Below are 23,772 nucleotides of genomic sequence, written 5' to 3' on the forward strand. Positions count from 1 at the left end.
TGTTTCACCACCTGGCCTTTTACCCTTTTCTTTTACACCATATATTTTAAAAAGGGGTCTGGTGTGCAGTAGTGTTGCTAGTGCAATGAAGATCATTTCTATGCTCTTTGTTAAGTTGGAGTGCAGATAGGGGGTCTTTTATGATGTGTAGTGCCATCTTGCAGTGCGGCTTGCCATTTGTTATGTGTGTTACCACGGGAATTACCATGCTGAAGTCTGCCGGGTGTTCATATAATGCAACGGCACAGTTTGATATGTCTCCTAACTTCAATAGATTCATTTTTCTTTCAATTGTATGATTAGGTTTGGGTGTACCATGTATATATGCAACATGCCTCTTAAACATGGACTGAGCATGTTATGTGCATGCAAAGTGTTTCAGAGCCCTCAACTGTAATTAGTTGCTCTAGTACTGGTTAGTCATGTATATAAACATTGCTTGTTCCAACTTTTAGTTCAGGGTCCCATATTAGTTGGCTGATTCCCATGCCAAAGTCGGTCCATGCCAGAAACCAAAGCATCACAGAATACCATCTGGTGAGAGTGGGGTGGACGGAGATTTGTAGATGTTTTTTAACCGAAAATAATGCAGGTAATTGTTTTTCGGAAAGGGGGTCAGCTAATCAAATGCCCCATGCTAGAATTATCGTGCACACATGTGCCTTGCTGTAATTAGTCTACTGACAGCTACAATGCCAGAGCTGTAATGGCACATTGCACATTAAAAGCCACCTGTGCATTCCTGACAGTTGCTTGGACACAATGTCCCAGCAGGCAGAGGTGTTATTTCAACTGGTTGCATGTATACCTTTAATTAAATATAAGCCATGCCTGTTTGTAGCCTGGTGACTGATAAGGACACACAATGATAAAGCCACATCAATTTAATATCACACCAGCATTAGCTTGGTGAGCAGGGTTTAACTATGACAGGACTAATATAACTTGGTGTCTAAGCTAATTGCTACCTTGGGGAACAATAGTCAGGATGCTGCCTCTTTGATTTTCCAATATGAAGTTCCATACCTTCCGGCACGTCATAGACATTTCCACCATGAACTTTCCTGGGAATGGTACTTCAGAGGCAGCACTGACATACCAAACCAGCCTAATCCTAGGGTACTGACCAGCGGGCTGCCTTTTAAGCTAACAGGCATCAGAAGGTGTGGGGCTAGTAGCCAGAGCAGGAAGGTAGGCATAGAGAAATAGGGACACTGGGCCTCATTACGAGTCCGGCGCTAACCGAGCCAGAAAAACCGGCAGGTTACCACCGGACTTGTATTACCATTCCGCCTCCATGATTCCCAGAATTACCGGGGCATTACGACCCCGGTGACCTGGGAATTCCGGAGGCGGAATTCTGTAAGTCCCCATTCCCATTGAGTCCCAGAGGACTCAATGGGAATGGGGAAGTGGAAACACCGGCACCATCTCGTGATGGAGCTGGTGTTTCCACGTCCGCCTGCAGGCAGGTGGTGTTAAACCCGCCAGGTCAGACCTGGCGGGAATGACACCTCCGCCTGCAGGACTCGAGATCACCCGGTATGGAAACAACGGTGGCGGCGGGTTTTCCGCCACCGTTATTTCCATACCGGGTGACTCGTAATGAGGCCTACTGTCTTGCTTTCTGTTTGGGCTCTTTCCTCTCTCTGTTCGCTCAATGTCCTACTCTGGGTGTGATGTCATAAGGAAATGGCTCTTGTTACAACAAGAGGGATTGGACCCTTTGCAGCAGGTTTGTTTTCAACCAATCCCCTATGGCATTTTGCCTTTAAAAGGAGGAGCCACCCCCTCATGTTTTGATTAATTCCTGGACTTCCACAAGAGCAGGAAGAATTCATCTGGACCTCTTTTGGGGTTACAGTCTATCCCAAAGTCCTCTGCCCGGGAGGTGAAGACAGAAGGCATTCAAAGCAGAGTAGAGATCTGTCACATAACCATCCCCAGGTAACAATAGAGGTGGCTGCTGTTGAACCATGGTCCCATTGTGACTGCACTAGAACCACAGCCCTGTCACAGGAGGCGAAGGAGCCCCTTTAGGTTCCAGCCACGCACCTTCGAGTGGGAGTGCAGCAGACGGCATCACTTTGTCCTGGAGCAGCTGGATTGGAAACTCCCAGCAACAACAAATCCAAGAGCAGCTGGAATCCTATTTAACTACCTTGAGCCACCTTCAAGCTGCTTCAAACGTGCTTGACACCTTTCAAGCCAACACAGAACCCACGGTAGTGCTTTTTGTACTCCGTGAACTTTGAGCTGCTTACCTGCATCTTTGAGTCATTTGGACGCCTTCTTACACCAGTGAAGATCACTGTTGTCTCGACTCAAGCACCAGTGCACCACTGTTGTAGCATCCAACTCGTTGCATCTTGAGCACCACATTGACCCAACAAAACCTTGTCTCAACCTGACTAGACCATCGACTCCACCCGCTAAAACCAAACATGTCACTCGCTAACTCAACCCAGCGGAAACATTGTTCGTTTTGACCCGCCCTCTCCACCAACTCGAATCTGCTGGGACCCATTGTGTAGCACCATCAACTCAATTCACACAGAGCCCCTTTCATGCCGATTGGCTACTTGATCAACGTGATATGACACTGACGACCACCCAAGACTACGAAATAAGGTACTGTGAAGAGGCCATGTTCCCCTGGCCACCTTTGGGACCAACGTGACTTTTAAATTCTCCTTCTCTGCCTTTTTCTTGCTAGACACCTTCTTGAACACTGACATTGTGCCAACAGCTTTTCGCATTTTGTGTGTCTCTTTACAAGTGTAGAAGAGTAACTCCAAAATCCAATATGAAAGAAACGCTCAACATTGAGTGAATGCACTTTGGCAGAAAAAGAAAGCTTAATGCACACGCCCAGAAGGGGTTAGTTGGCTTAATGAAGCTGAAAACGAACAATTCCTTGCCAGACTCAATACACTTACAGCTTTTATACACAGAATTACATGATTTACATAATTACACATTCTAGTTAGGTTATCCCACGATCCCCAATGGCTAACCCTATACATACAATCTAATTATCCTGATTGGATACATGCTACTGAGCATAATTCCCTTTTCACATGGTCTATGACATCCTGAAAAATAATCAGTTTATTAACTCAAATTAGTTAATGTGTGCCATTTATCAGAGAAACTATAACCTCATTCGTGATGTGCAAGGTTTTTGTCAGAATTCTTCAAAACAAGAAGAGGGAGAGAAACAAATGATAACTCTTTTGATCAAGCAATAAACCTCTTTTTTTTAACAAATTCTGTTTATTGTCATTTTTAAAATAACACAACCCGTTGGCAAGAAACCCCATGCCACACCCCCTCCCAGTTCCCATCCCAACCAACCCTCCCCCTGCATGGCCATACAACGAGTCACAGAGAGGCAAAAAAAATGAGAAAAAAAGAAACCAAAAGAGTATACAGCACAGCTTAAGGTCAAGATCAACATAGATACAGCATGTATATGGAGTACCAAGATATATTTTACTTCGCTACACTCCTGGTGCCGAGATTCAAAAGTGGGTGGGGGTCATGCATCTGACATTGTGAGTACATAGTTTCGGAAGGGACACAAATGGTCCAGTGTTCTACAATGTTCAGGAAGGGAGGCTGCATATTGCGTCTTCCTATGTTCACACCTCAGTCATGTATCATCCATTCACAGAATGCGGGGGCTCTTGCTTTCCCCCAGGACTTAGCCATGACAGTCCTAGCTGTGATCGATGCCATTCTTGTGAGTTTCTTTTCCGCCTGTGTCCACTAGGGCGAACAGCCAGAACACTGGGGGGTCTTGTTGTGAGGTCCCAAACATGGATGACAGTGCAGCATCCACCAAGTACCAGAATGGTTTCAAACATGGGCAGGATCAGGGGATATGAAGAAAGTTGGCCAGTTCCTGAGAACACCTGGTAAATGCAGGTGATCTGTTAGTGTAGAATCTGTGCAGCCTTAGTGGGGAGTAATAAGCTTGGTGTAAGAATTTGCAGTGTGCCAGTCGCAAACGGTTATTCAGGGAAGGTGATTTTGTTTGATGACAAATCAGTGACCAACAGGCATCTGTGAATGTTTTGTCAAGTGCAACCTCCCATCGGGTGTGCAATCTATCGGGGTGTGGGATCTTCTGTGCCCGGGCAAGTTTATATATGTTAGAGACATGTGGCCTGGACGGTATCGAGGTGGTGATGCTTTGCAAAACTTGCGATATCGGTGGAGCACGGGGGTAGTCTGGCCATATAGGGCAGCGATACTTATCTGGGTCCCCTGCACTCGACTTCTTCCCTTCACTCTGGCCTTCCTCCATGGGCTCCCCCTTTACCCTCTCCTCTGAAGCCAGGAACCTTGGAGTCAACTTTCGACTCCTCCCTTTCCTTCATCCCTCATATTCAGGACATCACCAAGAAGTCCCACTTTCAGCTCTTCCTTCTCCAAGGAACTCTACCCTTCCTCACCTTCCCCCAGAGACTCAATGTTACCCATGCTCTGGTCCTCTCCAGGCTAGTCTATTTCAATAGTCTCTTCCTTAATCTTCCTTCATCCACCCTGCAACCCCTCCAGCTAACCCAGAATAGAGCAGCACGACTTATCGTTGGCCTCAAGCCCACAGACCACATCTCTCCTGCCCTACAAAGCCTTCACTGTCTCCCGGTCGCAGCACTGATTAAATTCAAATCCCTCTGTATCATCCACAAGGCTATCTGGGGCTGAGGACCACTCTATCTTCAACGTTTCGTGACCAAATATCCCCCTTCTAGACCCCTGCGTTCCTCTGGCACCAACTCCCTGTGTGTGAAGCGGTTTGCTAAACAGAGAACAGGTGGTCAATCACTTTCCTTGGTGGGCTCCCTTCTGTGGAATAGCCTCCCGCTCCCTCTGCAACTTGAGCAGGACCTCCTTAAGTTCTGAAAAAGCCTCAAGACCTTTCTCTTAACCTCTTCCTTCACCTCCTCTCCTCCCAGCTAATCATACAGTAGTGTGACTGTTGTGCAGGGCCCTTATGTATCCTTGGGGCCCTGACCCCCCACATCTCTCATCCCAGCCGCTGTCTATTTTTTATTGCACTTACTTTGGCTCCCATGGGAGGTTGCACTTACGTTCTTCTCTTCTTATGCACTTCATCCTGAGCACTTCTCCATGAGCACCACAGCACCTATCCCTTACCCCCCTCCCTTCTGCACTTGCATGTTCTGAACACTCACAAGGCACAGTAGGTTTGTCTCCCCTCCCTGCTATTCTCATTCTTTGTAGCACTATTAATCCAATTATTCATCTTTGTTGTAATTCATTGTATTCCTTCCCCTGTCCCCACCCTTTGCCTTGTGGGCGCTTTGAAAAGTTTTTCCTAATTGTATAAGCGCCTTGCAAATGACCAATAAATAAATAAATATCGCCTTAAGGGCTTCACACAGCCTGTATTATAAAAACATTGTAACTGTAGTGAACTCCCCACCCGTGACAGTAAGGCCTCCCATGATATCAATTCCCAGTCAATCACAAGATCCCCCAGCGAACAAATCCCCAGCTTCCCGAACAGTGTCTGGAATAGTGACTCATGTGTGAGGGGCAAGCTCCTGATTTTGTAGATGGCGAAGTCGGGAGAATAAGAGGCAGTTAGACCCATTACACCTGCGGCTGTTTGCCATGCTTTACAAGTGACTGCTGTTGGTTGGATTTAGGCACAGTCCCACGTGGGGGGAGCTTTCCACAGGAGACCCTTCCGGTCGTCTGGGGCCATGATCGCCTTTTCTAATGAGACATGTGGGAGGTCGAATGAGGGGAACCACCACCAAGTGGAGTATTGTATTTGAGCGGCTTGGAAATCTAGATGGATCCTCAGTCTCTTAAGTCTTGTCCAGAAGCCCTTGGTAAGCCAAATTGGGGCATTAGTGAAGATGTATAGGAATTTTGGGAGCAGTATCATTTTGCTAGGGACATCCGGGCTACCTGTGAGATGGGTAGTCAGATCCAGGTCTCCACTCTATGTTCCATTTGTGCTAGCACTTTCATATAATTGTTGTCATTGTTGGGATAGCGGGAGGTGAAGACATGAAATCCCAGGTATTTCATGCCTAGCAGGCACCATCTAAAGTCGCCCATTATATCCTCCTGGCGAACCGCTGGGGTCAGTGGTAACAACTCTGATTTAGCCCAGTTTATACGAAGGCTGGATATTGTGCCATATTGTTGAATAGTCTCTAAGACCGGTTGCAGGTTGACCTTTGGGTGTTTCAGATATAGTAGCATGTCGTCAGCATATATTGACAGGATTGAGGAGTGCGAGTGTAGTCTGACCCCTCTATGTATATGGTATTCCCTCAGGTGGCAGGCAGGAGTTTCTATGGCCAAGGCAGGGAGGATAGGGGACAGCGGGCACCCCTGTCTGGTGCCACGAGATGGCGTGATGCACTCCGACAGGTGCCTGTTTGAATATATCGCTGCCTGAGGGGCCGTGTATAACAGTCAGACCCATTGAAGATATGTCAGGCCCAGACCTGAACGTCGCAATACTTAGAATAGAAAGGGCCATTCCACCAAGTGGAAGGCCTTCTTCGCATCCAAGGCGGCGACCACTATGGGGACTCTGGCTCGACATTTGGTCTTCTTTGTAGTAGGAGTATTTTTCGCTGACTTTTTTGTGTGAGGTGTAAAGATTTTAAATGTTTCCTTAGATGGCCCCTCATTGGGTTTGACCAATTCTATGGCTTTTTGTGCCAGCGCCTGCGTTGACTGTGGATGCAGAGTGTCAGCGCGCTAGTGTTATTTTCACAGATTACATGCTCGCTCAGCAGAGGAGCTCCATGTGCAGACGTTAGAACACCACTCGCATCTTTTAACATTTGTGCATGCAAGGTAGATGTTTGAACAAGGGCCAGATCTGTGGGAGGCATGGGCTTAACAGTAGAAGACGCCGTATTAAACGGCAAACATATATGCTCTCCTATATCACGTTGAGGAAGTTGTGCAAGAAGTGCTGTTTGATTATTCACTTTTCTATCTAAGGCTTCAAACAACTTAATTATGGCCATAAGAGCAGTGGAATCGATGGGCGAGCGGGAGTCGTTGGCAACGGAACTGAGGCCCCCCACAGTTTACGTGTAGTGGGCTTGGAGAATGATATAGACAGTGCTGATGAAATGTGTGAATGCTGGTGAAACATAATCGGGGATTGCGAAAGGTCATATCTACATGACTGGGGTGGCAAAGCAGGCATTGAAGTGTCTGCCCGCAGTCTACCAATGAAAGGGGAAATCATACGGTCATCAGATTTTGGTAAGGAGATGCAAATTATTTAGCTGCTTTTGAATTCGTTGTTACTGGTTCAGACGTTGCGTCGTGGGCTACCTGTGGCTGAGTTGTAGCATTTGGGGAATAGACTTAACAAGACTTAAGAGACTGAGGATCCATCTAGATTTCCAAGCCGCTCAAATACAATACTCCACTTGGTGGTGGTTCCCCTTAGCTCAGATGAAGAACTTAAATGGGAAATTCTGCGGATTTTCACTATCCCCACTTGTTAAATTCTATATCGGCAAAGCGGTACCAATCCTCCTCTACGGCTTAGAAGCGAAACCTTTGCTTTGGAACTTCGAATGGAACAAAATTGAGGGTAGGGTGTGGAAAGCGGTATTACATCCACCCGCTTGCACCCCCCTCTCCAGTCTGAGATTCGAACTGGGTCTGATCTCCTTGGGTTGTCGTGCGGACTGGAAGCTCTTGTCGCTTTACCGGGACATCATCCTTGCCAGACCTCTTACCCTCTTTTTCGACGTAAACGAACATCATAAAAAGGGTAAATCGAAACAACTTCTTGGACTGGAGAGAAAAGTGGACGAAATTTTATTGAGGCTGAATTTAAAAACAGAAATACTCCTCGTTAATCCTCTGAAAATCAAAAAACAACTTGAAATATGTGACTGGATCCGCACGATCGAGGGAGTCAGACTTTTGAAACCATCGAACCTCTTTTTGAAAGTCGAGAGAAAAGCAGGCACACTACCACGATATCTTCAAAAATTCCCGGATCATAAGATTCGAAATAATTTTCTTAGATTAAGATTGAATCTGGCCCACACTGGAGAAATCTTGGCCAAAAGAAACCAGAGCGATAAGGCCAAAAAGCTCTGCAGGTCTTGTGTCCTACCGAACTTACAATCATTGAGACATTTGCTGTTAGAATGCGAGGGTACTTGGAGGGCAAGAGTGCAGTTGCTCGGAAGATTTGTCCATAGAGAAGAGACCCTAACACAGGACTCCTTTTGGGATAGACTGATTTCTGGTCAAGAAGTCATGCTTACTACGGCTGTTGTCAGGGTCCTGGAAAACTGCCAGATCCTATCAAAACACAACTAAAATGTCATTCCTTTTTATATTTTGTAAAGGTTTTCTTTGTAAAACCATAAACAAATAAATAATAAAATAAAAAAAAAAAAGCATTTGGGGAATTGGCACCAGTGTTTGCTATAGTGTTAAGAATGATCGACTCTTTATTAGACATAAGCAATTCTAAATTGTTCTCTTGTTTATGCACACTTTTACTTTGGTCTACGGTGTCTAGGAGTGACGGCGGGTTTGCAAGTGGTGTGGCTGAATCTGCACGTTCCTCTAGAGTATCCGTAAACCCAGGCACCATTAGTCTGGTGGGGTAGCTATCAGCATAGGGGAGGGATTGGTATTTAGTGACTTTACACCCAATGAGGCCACATTACAGATAAGAGTCACACAATTTTCCTGTAGTTTGAGTTACATGCATCGGGCGGTCTGGGTGATAAAAATCACGTATCGAAAGTGTGCAATTTCACTGCCGAAGGTCCCATAGGTAACCATTTCTTTGGTATAGACAGTGCGGCAGGAGTTGTGCGCGGTGTTCGTTTTAATTGCATCACTAATTTACTCGTTTCAGTTGGCATGGAAGATTTCAGAGTAAACAGTCCGTTAGACATGGACATAGAGTAAAGCAGGCAAAATTCGCATATAAAGCGGACACACTCTGCAAACCGAACAAGAGCTTACAGAAGACACCCCTTTCAGTTGTAGTATAGAAGGGGAGGCCGAGGCCATAGGCAGCTACGCAGCTAAGTAGCGAAGTAGCACTCCCGAATGCACGCGATTTCTGGGTAGGAAGACAGGGTTAGAATACAGTGAGTATTCTATAAGGAAAATAAAAACAAAAATAGGGAATTATTATACATAGTATCAGCCCTTCAAGCAGTGAAGTTCCTTAGAGCAATTTGGAACTGATGTATAATGTCATTCATACCACGTTGTTGAAAATGGAATAGAGTCCACAGCAAGTAATCCAAATAGCGGGGGTAGTGAAGTAGCACTTCCCGAATGCACACGTTCAATGAATGTGGAATTCTGGATAGGAAGGCAGGGCTTAGCACACAGTGAGTATTCACGTTATTGAAAATGGAATAGGGTAATCCAAATAGCGTGGTAACGAAGTAGCACTTCCTCAAGCACTTCCCGAATGCAATGTTATCAACATCTGCCCAAATGCAGTCTGATTCCTTCCACCTTACTTGACCCAGTCACTCATCTCTCAAGCACAGGCAAACTTCATCACCATAAACCAAACGCTCTGCAGCATAAACAAACTCCACCTATGAGAGAACTGCGTTCTGCGATATTTCCATATTACACGCAACAAACCCCTACTTTCATCAAATCCCAAAACATGTCTTCAATCTGAGACATTGTCAAGTCCCACGTATACATTGTTCAAGACTACCATATCCCCTCACAGTGGTATTCCCTTCCGATTTCTATTCTTGTATCTGCAAAGTTCATCGCTTCCCACCGCTAGGCACTAGACATTGTACATTGCACAATAACATTGTTCACACACAACTTCTGATTATGTTATTACATGATGCAAATCAATAATGTATCCAGAACTAAACCTAAGTAACACTTATGCCAATTCCTCTAACTACACCGAACACATACAAAATTGCAACATTGCATCTAACCCAGCCACACCATTGATCTAATACAATGTGTGCAACGCAAACTTCTTTCCCGCGTTGGGACATTGAACGTGCATCCCAACACAGGGGTGGGTTTTTTTCTTGTGTTTTAGTTTAGTTATTGGCATTTTTATTGTTTAATTAGTACCTCGGTTGGGGGTGGTGGCAGCCACCCAACATCCCTCGGCAGGTTCAGCAGGTAAGTGCTCTTCTCCGTGCTCCCCTTTTCCACACAAGGCACCTCCCACACCCTCTCCACGTACCTTCTGCGACCATGTCAGTTGGCTGTATCGGGAACAGTAGTGTTCCTGCTGCAGTTCCGACATCAGCTCTGACGTTGCTTCGCTTGGGCCTGTAACTATGGACCCCAGGTCATTACCTGAAGTGGTAATGACCCCACAGCTTGGCGCTTATTGTTTAGGTAAAAGTCTATATTTTTGTAGAACCTTGATTGGACATTCTTTTATTTTGGTGAATTTGCACTATTGCTGTTTAGGTTGCTGCTGTTATCAGCTCACACACTCTGCCCCTGAAGATATATATCCTGCCCTCAGACCTGCGCAACCACACAAGCATAGTTGGGCTGTGCCTGTTTTCCTTTGTAATTGGGATCAGGGCTGGTTTAGTAGCTGTTCTCCTGCAGAGTAGTAGTCATTTCGTCACACAAATATTCACTGAGATAGCAATCATCAGCGCACAGCACCCAGCAGCCAACTCGTGAAGCTGCTAAATACAATCTTACAGTAGTCATATCTGTCAACAATTGTCATGTGAATGTATAGTGCAATGTAATGTCGTTCTCCTGCAGCCCAATGCAGTTTTTTTTCATGCATGTTAAGCTAATGCTTAAACATGTAATGTTGGCCACATGTTCATTTATTGTGCTTTTAAAGCATTGCAGAGTGCTCAACTGTGGTCTGTTGCTCTGTGGTTACAAAACTGCGTTTATACATGTTTCTTGCTCCGCCTTTTAGCTCAGTGCCCACGTTGTAGTTGGCTGAGTCCCACACATTCGGTCAATGCCAGAACGCACATGTTCACGGACGTGGCATATCACACAGCATCCTACGCCCAAAATAAACGAGAAGTAATTAACAGTACTACATCTCTGCCAACGCGTGGCATTTGCAATCAATAGTAAATGTATAGCTTCTGTAATGCAATGATTAGCATGTACGTTCAGGCTCAAAACGCCCAGACAACCCAAAGCTCTTCGCGGTCAATACAATGGGTAAGGCGCTATACATAACATTACATAATCTCCACATTTCTGTGGCTCTCGTAAAACTGTGTCAGTGTAAGAACGTGCGTCTACTTGTTAGGTGACAAAATGCCATATGTAAGAAATGCTACGGTTATATAATGGCCTTCTCAACGATTATATGTTAAAAGTTGCCTTGATTTTATACTTGAATCCGAGACATTCGAGCATTCTTAAACGTGTGCTTGAATGCACGCGTATTTAAATGCGTGCAATGGCTTGCAACATGTAATTGGGAGCGTTAGGAGAAAACCTTGGTCTCCTGCTTACAGGAACACGCAGTTTGTTTTGCCTGAAAAATCCCCCTCTGCGGTTTAGTGCGTCTGTGTTTCGTTGCTATAATTGCAGTAGCCTTGTTCCTTTAAGTGTGGAGCTTGTCTCATCTTCGCTAACTGGTGCGCAATGAAAGGCAGATAAATCGACAGCGGTGTTTTGTTCCCATCTTTTGAAAATGGGACCGCCGTGGATTTCCAACCCTGCTGGTTTGTTGTGCTGTGTAGCTTATTTTGCTGGCCTACCCCATTTCTGCCTGGCTGGTCACCCTCCCAGCGCTGAGTGTCTGAGAGCCGTTGGCTGCTCCGAACCGTTTGGCTCTTTCTCTTAGTAACAGCTTTACATTCTGCCTCAATTCCCCTTCCCATTCTAATCACAAAAAGAAAATCACTTTTTTTTCTTGGACCCGGTCGCCGGTTTCCACCCCCACCCCCTCCCTGCCCGGGCCGTGGCTGAAAATGGCAACATTCTGACATCAACAAAAGGGGGACATTCTGCCTGCAGAGGAGGGGAGCCCCGGCAAGCAGCATCTCCAAGGTACGTGACGTGGTGTTTACTGTGAAAATGTCAAATGTGCCGTACAAGTGACCCTGCCATGCATAGGTGTGGTTTGATTGAGGACGTTTCATCCAGGAACTGCCCAGCGCAGTGTGAGCAGCTTTACTGTAGTTGAGGTGGGGGATGGGCAGTGCAACACACACATATTTTCAGCCAGGAAGCTTCATGTGCTGTTAGTGCCCCTTGGAAGCCCGCCATCGTCCAATATAATTTAAAAGTAAGTCATTTTCCTGCTTGCCTTCGCAGCTGCGGGTCTTATTTTCTCGGGAAAGCGCGTGGAATGGGCTTCTTTGCAGAAAATGGGAGCAAGCAGCCATCACAGGGCTGTCTCCCTTCGCCTATTTTTAGAAATGTGTGCGTTTCGGGCAAAATTAATGTCATTTAGGCACCGAGAACAGCGCGTGACCGTGGTGCACTGGTTTTTACAAAGATACAGTGCAATAAATTGTGTTTAAGGACACTGGTGGAGTGGCAATGCGTTAGAAACTCAGGCTGGAGTGGGGGAGGGGAGAAAAGAATTTCTCTCACACTTAGTTTCCACTAAGATGTTTTGATGCTGGTGTTCCAACTGCACACCCATCGTTGCTAACCGAGGAGGTTATACATGTATCTTTAAGTATTCTCTATAATATAGGTCGGTGTGTTTATATTATCATGTTGAACATATTTAGATTGTTCAGTGATTCATTTAAGATACCCCCTCCATTCTAAATGGTCAACACACACAATGTCGTTTATCGGTGTCCTGGTCGTTTATTGACGGAACAAGTTGTAGGAGGGCGTGTCGTGGGCCTAATTGTTGACTAGTAATGTCAGGCTTTGTTTTCTCTTATCTTGATACGTCATGCTGTTAGTGGGTAGGCTGAGCTCTTTATACTGTGAAAAGTAGCCTTCTGGGTCAAAGGTGCCCAAAGCAGCCTTCCTGTCACATGGGAAAGACAGGGCTTTTCGAATTGAAAGCTAGAGCACTGTGGGATGTAGGGGCACCTGACTTCTATCATCACCTACACACGTTCTGCTAGTCTTGCTATGACATGGTGAGGTGAATTTTGTAATTTGAAGTTCCATGAAAAGTGTTGTTGGGATTTGTATTTTTGTTGCTAAAATGCAAATAAAAGTTGGATCATGATTTTCAGGCAATTAATTCCTGGTACTGGCCAACAATTTGGAAATGACGTTTGAGGGGGGGAAATGTAGGCAAATTCAACATTGCAAGTGGGGCGGTCAATGTAAAACTTTCTAGGGACTTCACGCGTGTGTCCAAAATACACAGGATGTATTACAACATCAAAATGGAGGACAACTATTACTGTTCGTCTATTTTAGTCTCCCAGGGACTATTTTATGGCCAAGGATGTACAGTTTTGCCTAGTTTAAATGACATATGATGAAGTTTGGCAGAGAAAAACCCAGTGAGAGTAGCAATGGTTTGAGGAATTCCTAACATGTTGGCGTGAATTGTTTGTGGTTCATTTTGATCCTTGCACAGAGAGAATTTACTGTGCGATGCTCATGGTTCTATCACACAGAACCGAGAAGCAGTGCCTGAAGACCACCTTCCACATCCGCTCTTTGCGACAGAACTGCATGCATGTCCGCCACATTGGATCTTCATGCAGCAGAGATGTGGGATTCCGTAGGGAATCAGTAAATGTTGCCCTAATTGGGAATTAGTCAAGTTGCAGTACAAGCAAACTGTATAGAAGAAATAGTGTGGGTGAACTTTTTAAAGGGGGGAAAAACTTAGAACAACCCCATATACAGGATGCAGTACATAACAGAGCATCCTGCTCAATGGCCTCAATTGATAGGAATGATATACCAGTTAATAATATACAGAAAGCAAGTGCATCTAGAGCAATGGGGGCATAACCCAATTGTCTAACCTGTTGTTTAAAGCGTCTCCACACCAATGGCCAATAATCTTTAATATATATTTTAAACAGATAATTGAAACCAATATCTTTCCTAAAGCTTCAACATCATATGTGATCCCCATTCATAAGCAAGGCCTCTGTTCTGATCCAAAAAACTATTGCTCAATTATGATCATGGATGCGGTTATAGGTTATAGTATCGAAACAAAAGGGTCGAGTCAATTCGACCGAAAAAAGGATCGACATTTTTTTTTTTTGGGGGGGGTTCCCCCCCTACAAACCCCTGTTTTTGGTGTAAAAACACCTTTTTAAAGCTAAACTAGAGCAAAAAAAATAATATACATTTAAAAAAAGTCAATCCTTTTTTGGTCGAATGCACTCTCACCTTTTGGCATTTGATCCTTTTTTTTGTTGACACCCATGGATGCTTATTGAAAAATGTTTGCTTCCTTGGTCCCATCTCATCTGGAAACTTGGGTACTACAGAATGAGATATTAAAACAGAATCAGATCAGGTTTCGAAGAGGCCTTCGTACATCATTGAATGGGTTGATGCTAAAATGTATACAAGAGATGGCCTGGTCTAGAAAATTATTGTTTTCACTTTGTCAATACAGCGGCCTGTGACACAATGAAACAAGACAGACTTTGAAGAAAACTAGCCAGCTGGGGGATTGATGTAGACCTGCTTTCAATTATAATTAAACTTAATGAATGCTCTAATATACAGGTAAAACTGGATTTGGATGGCAACCTAACAAACAAAATGGAGACATATGTAGGATTGAGACAAGGGTGCTTATTGGCCCCTTGTCTTTTTAATCTGTTTATGGCCTATTTGGGGGAGGTTTTAGATAAAGCAGCCTAAATATCTCCAAAGTTGGCATGCCAACGTTATAGTTGGTTCTCTTATCCTAGATGATTTATTGCAGTTTGACACTACTGGTATTGGCCTGTAGAGGCTGAGAACAGCATTTGGGAATTATGCAACAGCGAGTGACATGATTATAAATACCACGAAAACCAAAGTTATTCAGTTCTCCCTTTCTAAGAGGGTGCAGAGTTTAACCTGACAGGTTAACCATGAACGATTAGTAAGGGTATATTGGGACATTCCTGTTTTGAATATGTCTATAAAACGTAAACTTTGGAAGTTTCTGCAGAGGAAGGCGACCCTCTTAGGTGGTCAACTAAGGCTAATAAAGACATTTGGTACATTTTCAGTAATCCCTCTAATCCAGTACTACGAGGGCATAATAGTACAAAAATTGCTGTATGGGGGAGTTAATGCCGCTCGGGACATAGAACGCTGGTGGAAGTTCGAGGCTTTAATATGGCCGCAGGCCCTGGTCTAGCCAAACTGTTACTCAATGTGCATTTATTAGGTACAAATTGGGCCTAAATGAAATGGAAGATCTTGGGACTGGTGGAAAAGATTGTGTGTTCCCCGGAGAATTCCCTATATGTAGAGCTGAATGCACTGTTGGGGGGATGCAACAGAATAGTACTGTTAATGACTTGATGGACTTTCGCCAGATCTTGCAAGGGATGGATTTCTCATTAGGAGAATTAACTGATCTGCAAAGGTTAAATTGGCATTCTATAGGGTGATTGGATCCACACTATAGAGGAGATGCATGATCTGGAATCCTTGAAACTCCTTGAATTGGAACATAAAAAGATGGGTGTGTCTGCTTCGCACTTGGCTCATTTCCCTAGTCAATTTGCGTGCAAATCTTGCTTAGATTTTGTGTAAATATTATACCAAGAAGAGCGCTACTGGTGAAAAGAGGACTGATTGCCAGGGAGAATGCTTTTTGTCGACTTTGTGCAATAAAAATGAGCTGGAACTATGGAAACATATGCTGCTACAGTGCCCTACCCTTTATCGGATGCTTTATTTTTGGCAATTCATTTATCATGTCCTTTATGTGCGCGAGGATTGTTTATGGAAGAGAATTGTGGGATTATTTTGTATTATGTCATTTTATTCTCACTGCTGCCCTTTATGTGTTGTATGTCATTTCTATGTTTTAACTTATTATATTTTTGAATTAGGTGTTGCAAAGGTTAACGTTTTCTTCTTTTTTTTTTTTTTTGCTGTATACAATAGAAATAAAATGCTAGTTTGGAAGGGGCAGTAGGCCAAGTCATAGAAGAATCAGATTAGAAAAAATTATGGGCCAATAGCCCCAAACCGACGAGGTCCCTTCAAAGCCAAGAAATATGGCTAAACATCATGGTACAATGGCACCTAACCCCGGAAAAACTTCACAGAATCTACCCCACAGTCCCGATCTATGCCGGAGGGTACCTGGAGCCATATTTGGTGGGATTGCCCACGCATCCAAGCCTATTGGGAGGTAATTCATGAGGCACTAGAGTAAACCCTGGGAGAAAAGGGAAGGGGTAACAGAGGGATGGCAGTGGTGGGTTTAGGAGGAGTTTTGGAGGATCTGCCCACGAGAGCAGAACGTAAAGTATACGTGATCTTGATGATGGCAGGAGCATTGGTACTTGCACAAAAAGTGGAAATCAAAGATCCCCCCACGACCCCCACGGAACACGAATGGGTGGGAAAAGTGTGGAACTTTGCGGCTCTGGCATGCGTATCTTGTTCCTTGCAAGGAGATCAGCAAGGTTATTTGGAGGATTGGACACTGGTGCTGGGGTTCCTACAGAAAGGAGCCAGGGTGATCTGGTGCCCGAGGAGAATGAGACTTTCGGGGTTACTGTAATTACTCGGGGACAATTGCCCAAAGGGGGCCAAAGTAGGCTTACTTGCTGACTTCCCAAAAAAAGAAGGGACTCCACCACTCTAAGGGGGTCCAAGACTCAATGGAAGAGGTGGTCAATGAAGGAGGGGGTAAGGAACTAACGAAGAACCAGGATCGGACCAAAAAAGGGGCAGGGGGGGGTTAAAAATTGTTGAAGTGTTTTGAAAATGCTAATAAAAAGTTACATGGCAAAAAAAATAAAATAAAATGCTGCCCGCCTTGTACAGGCATGATTAACAACAGTTTACGATATTGCACAGGCCGGACCGATTATGTGTAAACAGCACTATCTTTTGTGTAAACCGTACTATTCATGCAAACAGTACTCTGTGCAATAATGATTCTTTTTGTGAACGGGTACAATTCTAGCACAGAAACATGGGTCTATCCAGATTTCTGTGCTTATATTTACACACATTCACAAAAACGATTCCTTTTGCACAGGTGGTACTGTTTAGACTTTAGTCTACATGTGCGCAGTCATTTCCGTGTAATATTTAGGCTCAACCATGGCGAGATCCTTAGTATTGTTGTAAGATTCTCTTTTGGAAGGAAGACAATGGAGGCAGAAAAAAGTGGTGCTGTTTGGATGGTCATGAAATACTTTCCGATCAGAGGTGGTAGGAAGACAGTAGAAACAGACGTGTAAAGGGCACAATAGCTCTTGCGTAACATTGTTATTGATCATGGTGGAGAAGTTTGTTGGATCAAAAGATGAAGTATAGGCCCTATCTAGACACACACTAACTGGATTTGTCTTCTGCCTCTGGTTATTCTTGCAGTTGTTGACTGGCTGCTTTGATGCAGATGTAGTGGAGGGAAGAGGTGGGTTTGCAGCTACAAAGATGATCCTTTTCCAGTGTTTGCCAGTGGGCAAGGCCCTGTTTGGGGAGAAGCAGCTTCCCTCTCCCATCACAAAACAAAATTTCAAACAAAAGGTAGCAGGCGCTCCTCTCCAGAAAGAACAAGGCATGATAACCTGCTCTGAGATGAGAGTTTGGAGCGCACGCTTTTTGCTCACTGTACCTTTCACAGATGGGAAATATCCATTTGCATATCAGTCTTTGTCCCGCCCACATGGGCAGTCCAGCACCGAAATGCTATGGCAATTCCTCTCTGAACAAGAGTACCACCAGCAACCCCATACACGTGTTTCAGCCTTGTTGGGCATCATCAGTGAGGTGAAGCTGTGCCTCTCTAAACACAGTGAGCAGGGAGTCCACGTCTGGTTGCTCCCTCTCCCATCACTAGCAAATATTTGATGGGGTTGCGCTCCTCTTTATTGGCTGGCCATTCAGAAGGCAGAATGCCAATTTGTCTTTCAGAGGTGGTTTTCATTGCTCCTTTGTAAACTTGTTGAACTTGGCCGGTCTGCTTTTTGCACCTTAATTCCCACAATGATAATTGAATCCAAACCCTTTTGTCAAAGAATCCTTTTGGTGCAATCAAGTGGTTATATGTGTCAACGCCCTTACTGGACTCCTCAATTCCTGCAACCTGGCCTTCAACTGCAGAAACAGGAAGGCTTAAACGCCCCTGGAAGACCCACTGCACCTGCTGGGCTTGCAGTGGCAGGTCCTGTCTGTTGATCCAAGTCCTTTCAGAAGACCACGGTTGAGAGCTCCTCCAATACGAACGTGGCAGAGGAATACTACCTCTTTGTTGTAACGTTTGACTGTGGCCTCCACAGTTTTTTTTTTGCTTAAGCCATTGGATCCCCTACCCTGGACTGCTCTCAACCTTTCTCCCACTATTTGGGCATAACCAAATACTCTGGACATCCTCACGCTGTGCCATGAAGTATTAATCTGTTTCTTCCCAGCAAATACAGGATCTAACTTTGTCCTATCCTCACTGGGAAGCAAACATTTCTCTTTGCCACTTTAACCTCTCCCAGGAGGATCGGGTTTCTCCTCATTGCTTACAAATTGCAATAGGTATTGGTATCCTTTTCTTGTATGTACTCCATTTCTTCCTCTACTTCCTTGCTGACGGCATTCCTACTTTTGCTCGTACTTCCTTAAAAGCCCTTGCAAACATCTTACTTAAAGCCTGGCACATGTTTCCACTTATTGTTCTGTTACATTATTTCTCTGAAATTCACCAAAATGGCTACTGGCCCATGCTGAATCCCCTAGTTCAGAAAAGAATGGAAACGGAGTCGTCCTCAAGAGCACAATCAGCAATAATTTTCTGAACCACCTGGAAACTAACTTCATGCCCTAGCCAAGCTCTTACTCTAGCTAAACGTGTCCAGTCTTCTCCATCCAAAGTACTTTCTCTCTTTGTCCCATACCATATGTTTATCCATCCCGATTTTTGCTCCAGCAAAAGTCATGGATGTCAATTGCAATGCACGCGACTAGTGGACCAATCCTGGAATACATTAAATTTAAAGTAGAACCTACAATCTGAGCTCGCACTTATTAGGACTACATGGCATGTATTCCATAAACCAGTCTTCAGTGCGCCTGAAGTAGGCATACTTCCATATTGTCTTCAGCTCCATCTTTGCACGAAGTATATTTAGCTCAGCATTGTCTTTTGACAGCACATCACATTGACTACAATAGGGTAAATGACATGTGGCCAGTTTGGCTGGCTGCAACCGGTTCCCTAATTGCCTGGAGATCTGTCCTGGTATTACCCCACACACTGGAAATTTAAGTAATAAACAGTCTATGCAAATGTTAGTGTTTTGGCATGCCTAAGCCCTTTCACACACCAAGCTTTGTATCCTAGCAGGGAAACTCCCAGAAGCTTTTGAGTGCGGAGTGGCATACCATTTTGCCAAATTGACTCAATCCTCAACATCTTACATTTCCCAACCTTGTAATCTCTTTGGACTAGCTATTCTTGACTAGCGATCAGCCTGGAGCAGCTGCAAAGCGCTGGAGGTAAAGGTAAATGGAGTAGTAATAAGTAGGAGGAAGGCACGGGAGGGAAGCAACACAATGTTATGTTGGTTGATCGAAGAGTAGAGGGCAACGACCAAGTACTCAAACTCTGCATGCATAAAACATGCCCAAACCAAAGTAGGGTTTCCACAGCCAGAGAACCATGGTGAGACTGCACAATCAATTAAGTATTGGAGTCCGGGCCCAGTACTCTCCAATCCTGTGTTATGCATATGGATAGCTAGGTTACCCAGAACCCAGACGCTTTCAGCTCTGGTTTGGTTTTAGTTGTAAGTAAGTAAGTAAGTAACCACTATCTTTGACACAGTTATATGCTTATTAATGCAGTCTACTAGGCCAGTGGGATCTATAACTCACTCCTTTAGCTGATTGCTTCTTTAGAAATATTTGTTTTACGGGAAGTATCTAGGGTGTTTGTGTATTTCGTGCTCTGGCGGTTCCATTGAGCTATTGCAGCAACCCGTGTGCACAGATGGCCAAGCATTTTGTCTGATCTTTAACTCTGGTATTGGAGCTCATCCCACAGTTTTGGAAAGACCACTCTCTGTCAACTTCCCAATCTGGTTTACAAACCCCACACCACCAGCCACCCTTCATTTGCTATTCTGAGATTTAGCTCCTGTCATGTCAACAGAAAAATTCATTCTTATCTACATGTCTGTCTACATTACATCTTTTTCCAGGCACCTAATGTCCCATTTCCCAGCTAACTCGAACAAATCCTGTGTCAAAAGCACAGAGCCCTACACCTTTCGATTCCCTGAAAACCGTTCTGCAAAATATACGCCGAGCGGTGATTCAACAAAGGAAATCCTGTGCAATACCCAAATATCTAAGACGACGAAAGAAGCCGCCTAATTGGATATTTAAAAAAATTACCAGAGTGGATCCAGTAAAGAACACACTACTCCATCCCACAAAAAAGAAAACCTAAAGCAAAGCACAGAACGGCTATATAAGACCTGCCACCATCCACCTGGATAAAAGTATTTTTTTGGCTCCCCGTCCACACTCCATTCAATGAGGAGTATGAAGCCAAACATTATATATATTTTCTTTTACAAATGTGAAGTAGGATGATAAGGTAGATCCAAATGATCTGTTTAGAATGCAAAGATGCAATTTTTCAACTTGTTCACCAAATGTTTCTGGGGGAACGGAGCTAAGAATCCCTTCAAGCAGTGTCCTACAAAAACACAACCTAGAGGAAAATGGCTCAATTTAAAGGAAATCTCCTTAATCGTGAATCTCATCAAGGAGACCGTTTAAAGATTGAATACAAAATGAGTGCAGTACCGCTAAAACATCTCCACCGCGTGTATTGCAGCATTGACTAGTAATGTCATAAACATGATAAAAATACTAATCTCAATAAACCTACTTGACTGATGGATGTTGGTGAACAAGCAATGGAAATAGTAATGACAATTGAGTATAAAAGTGTCAAAGCATCAATCAAAGTTAAGTGGAACTTAAATAATAAAGCGATGAAACACTTGGGCTTGTATCACATTTGTACACATAATTAGGTAAATTAGTAAATTCAGATGTGTGGTGACCTAAAAAATAAGTTCCCATACAAGGCGCGAGTAGTAGTAATAATAATAATGAAATTGTGTGGAAATTTAACAGGAATAGAAAGCAAAGGGAGATGGAAATGAAAAAGCAAGGCAAGAAGTGGATGAAAATGTCAAAACATATGCAATATATTTTGGGCTCAAAATGTACACCAGCCATTGTTGAGTGATTATTGACTCCCGGCGAACAATCTGTTCTACATGTGTGTGAAGTTATTGTGTTTTTGATCATGGCTAGTAGCTTCCAACTTGACATAGGAAGGGCCTGCTTCAATCACGCAGATGTTAAAAACTACAAATAAACATGCATTGACTGACTATTAATGGCCAAACGATTATCCTAGGAATACTGGTCATATAACCTATTTCTTCATTCCATAAGGAAAGCGATTTCCAATGTAAATTTTCGAAATGCTTCATATTTCTTAAGGGGAAGTGCTTTGTCTATAAGTATTGCAGTACTAAATAAGTAGGCCCGATCCCAGCGTTTTTTGTTAACGGGGGAGCAATTCTCAAAATAGGGATAAATGACGAGGAAATATGTGTGTCAGGGAACTGGCACTGGAGAATTGCGTACCCCTCACTACTCTAACCTCAAAGATGGGTTGGAAAACTTATTGTCACACATATATACATTTACAAGACAGCATTAATCTGTGCAGACAGCAGCTATAGACAGCCACATGCGTGAGCATACATGAAAGTAATTTTAATTGGGGATGTCAAACATATTAGAAGGCAACTCAACTAATACATCAACAGATAAGAACGCGCACAAAAATGAAAGTACAATGTTTTGTGTCAGGGAAAATAAGGCAAGGCTACAGGTAACAAAAAACCAGAAAGAGAACGAACATAAAAGATGAGGCAACTTGATATACTTTCTAATCCTAATACAAAAGTTATACAAAATGACTAAAATTAGACATTTAATGAGATAAAAATGTCGACATGTTTCGGCCAATAATCAGATGGGACAGTTTCTCAAGTGTCCATACAGAAGATAAATGTAGTGGCCATCTTCAGGACAGGACATTTCTTCAGGATGAGCCTTATGAACAATTTACTATTGGCGTCAAAGATCTAAAAAAATACATATATACAATTAATCATGGGACATCAGAACATTGACTTACAAAGTGGGACTAAAATGTCCTTAAATACATAACCTCTAATGTATACACAAAACTGATATTGGCTGTCTATTTTATTTCTCATATTGCAAAATATATGTAGATATACTATCAATCTTTGTCCTGTATACAAGCTAGTTTTAAATCTGTGCTTGCCACAGAACAGAACACAGTTAACATACCCTTGTGTGACACATAAGAGAGATCCAACCCTTACCAGTACCTCCTGGGTCGAGTGTGATCAAAAAAGTAAAGGCAAAGCCATCAATGACTCTTTCGGGGACAGAATTGTCGCAACTAATACCTGATTACTAGTCATCTAGATGATTCATGGCATAGTCTACATAAATAGATGGAAAATGGCCAGTCATTTTAAATTGGTTCTTTTTCCTATTGGTATTACCATTTATCAGGTTATTACTACCAAGGGCAGTGCTCAAAAAACATCGGGGCACAGAACAGTTTTATTCATGCAGAGAATGGCTTACTTCCCAGTGTCGCCAGGTAGGTCATACACGAAACTGGAGGGAAATTCTACTAAACATCATTTAGGCATCCAGTGTGGAACTTAGAAACGGCGTCGTGGCATCAGATTCGCAGGGTGTCCTAAGTCAAATAGAGAGAGGAATGCGACGGTTTAATCTGAGGGTCTTTTTAGAAGAGAATGAACTTTAATAAAGGCAATGTTTCTGTATACCTTTTAACAAAAAAAGCGTCAATCCTAATTCGTGGTGTGAAGAGGCGGCAAGAAATTCATACCAACATTCGAACACAGGTGAAATTAAGCCCGTGTAGTCGAGGACATGCTGTCCAATTCATGTGCAGTCGGTCTGTAAAATGCAGGGCACAGAGAACTAATCAAAAGCACAATATTAACAAAGGCGGGCTTGTCACTGTGAGCTGAATGGAATCCAGGAGCTTACCTCGCACTCCTCGGTTCTGAACCGAACGATCCTCTCGCCATGGCCGTGCTGCAACAACTAGTGGAAGCGATCGTCCAAAGGACGGAATTAAATTCGTCTCGATGTCAGCACAACGGCAGGCGAGACTCCTTTATTTAAAGATACAGTGTATCAGATACCTCGCAGAAGGCGAGGACTTGATCCACACGTCAGTGTATGATGCTATTAGAGAAAAAATATTTTATTCAACGGGGGCCCCGCAGTGGTATGGGGGTGCCATACTGAGATGTCCACAGCGGTACAAGTGACTTATGAATAAAAATCCGCCGAATTCTGTGTTTAACATAGGGTCATACTTAATTGAGGTGCCCCAAAGTAACGTAACAAACACGGGCAACCGACCATTATCTGACCAATCAAAGGGTCAAGGGGAAGGAGTGAAAAAAGTCATTTTGTATAACTTGTGTATTAGGATTAGAAAGTATATTAAGTTGCCTCATCTTTTATGTTCGTTCTCTT

The 23,772-nt window shown here is 43.7% G+C and overlaps 1 protein-coding gene across 11 annotated transcripts in view; it reads left to right on the forward strand.

Annotated features, from left to right (window-relative positions):
- The first annotated feature begins 11,617 nt into the window (after positions 1 to 11,617).
- Positions 11,618 to 23,772, forward strand: part of TBL1XR1 (TBL1X/Y related 1) — a 1,277,138-nt gene continuing 1,264,983 nt past the window's right edge. For 9 of the 11 annotated variants that reach the window (XM_069618704.1, XM_069618702.1, XM_069618706.1 and 6 more), the window contains exon 1: positions 11,618 to 12,048. The gene's annotated coding sequence lies outside the window, so the exon portion shown is untranslated. Of the gene's footprint in view, positions 12,049 to 12,181; positions 12,287 to 23,772 lie in introns of those variants that run through there. The other 2 variants (XM_069618710.1, XM_069618711.1) reach the window with 1 other exon arrangement.

Source organism: Ambystoma mexicanum, chromosome 10 (genome assembly GCF_040938575.1).
Source record: "Ambystoma mexicanum isolate Mex_15411 chromosome 10, UKY_AmexF1_1, whole genome shotgun sequence".
Classification (NCBI taxonomy): domain Eukaryota; kingdom Metazoa; phylum Chordata; class Amphibia; order Caudata; family Ambystomatidae; genus Ambystoma; species Ambystoma mexicanum.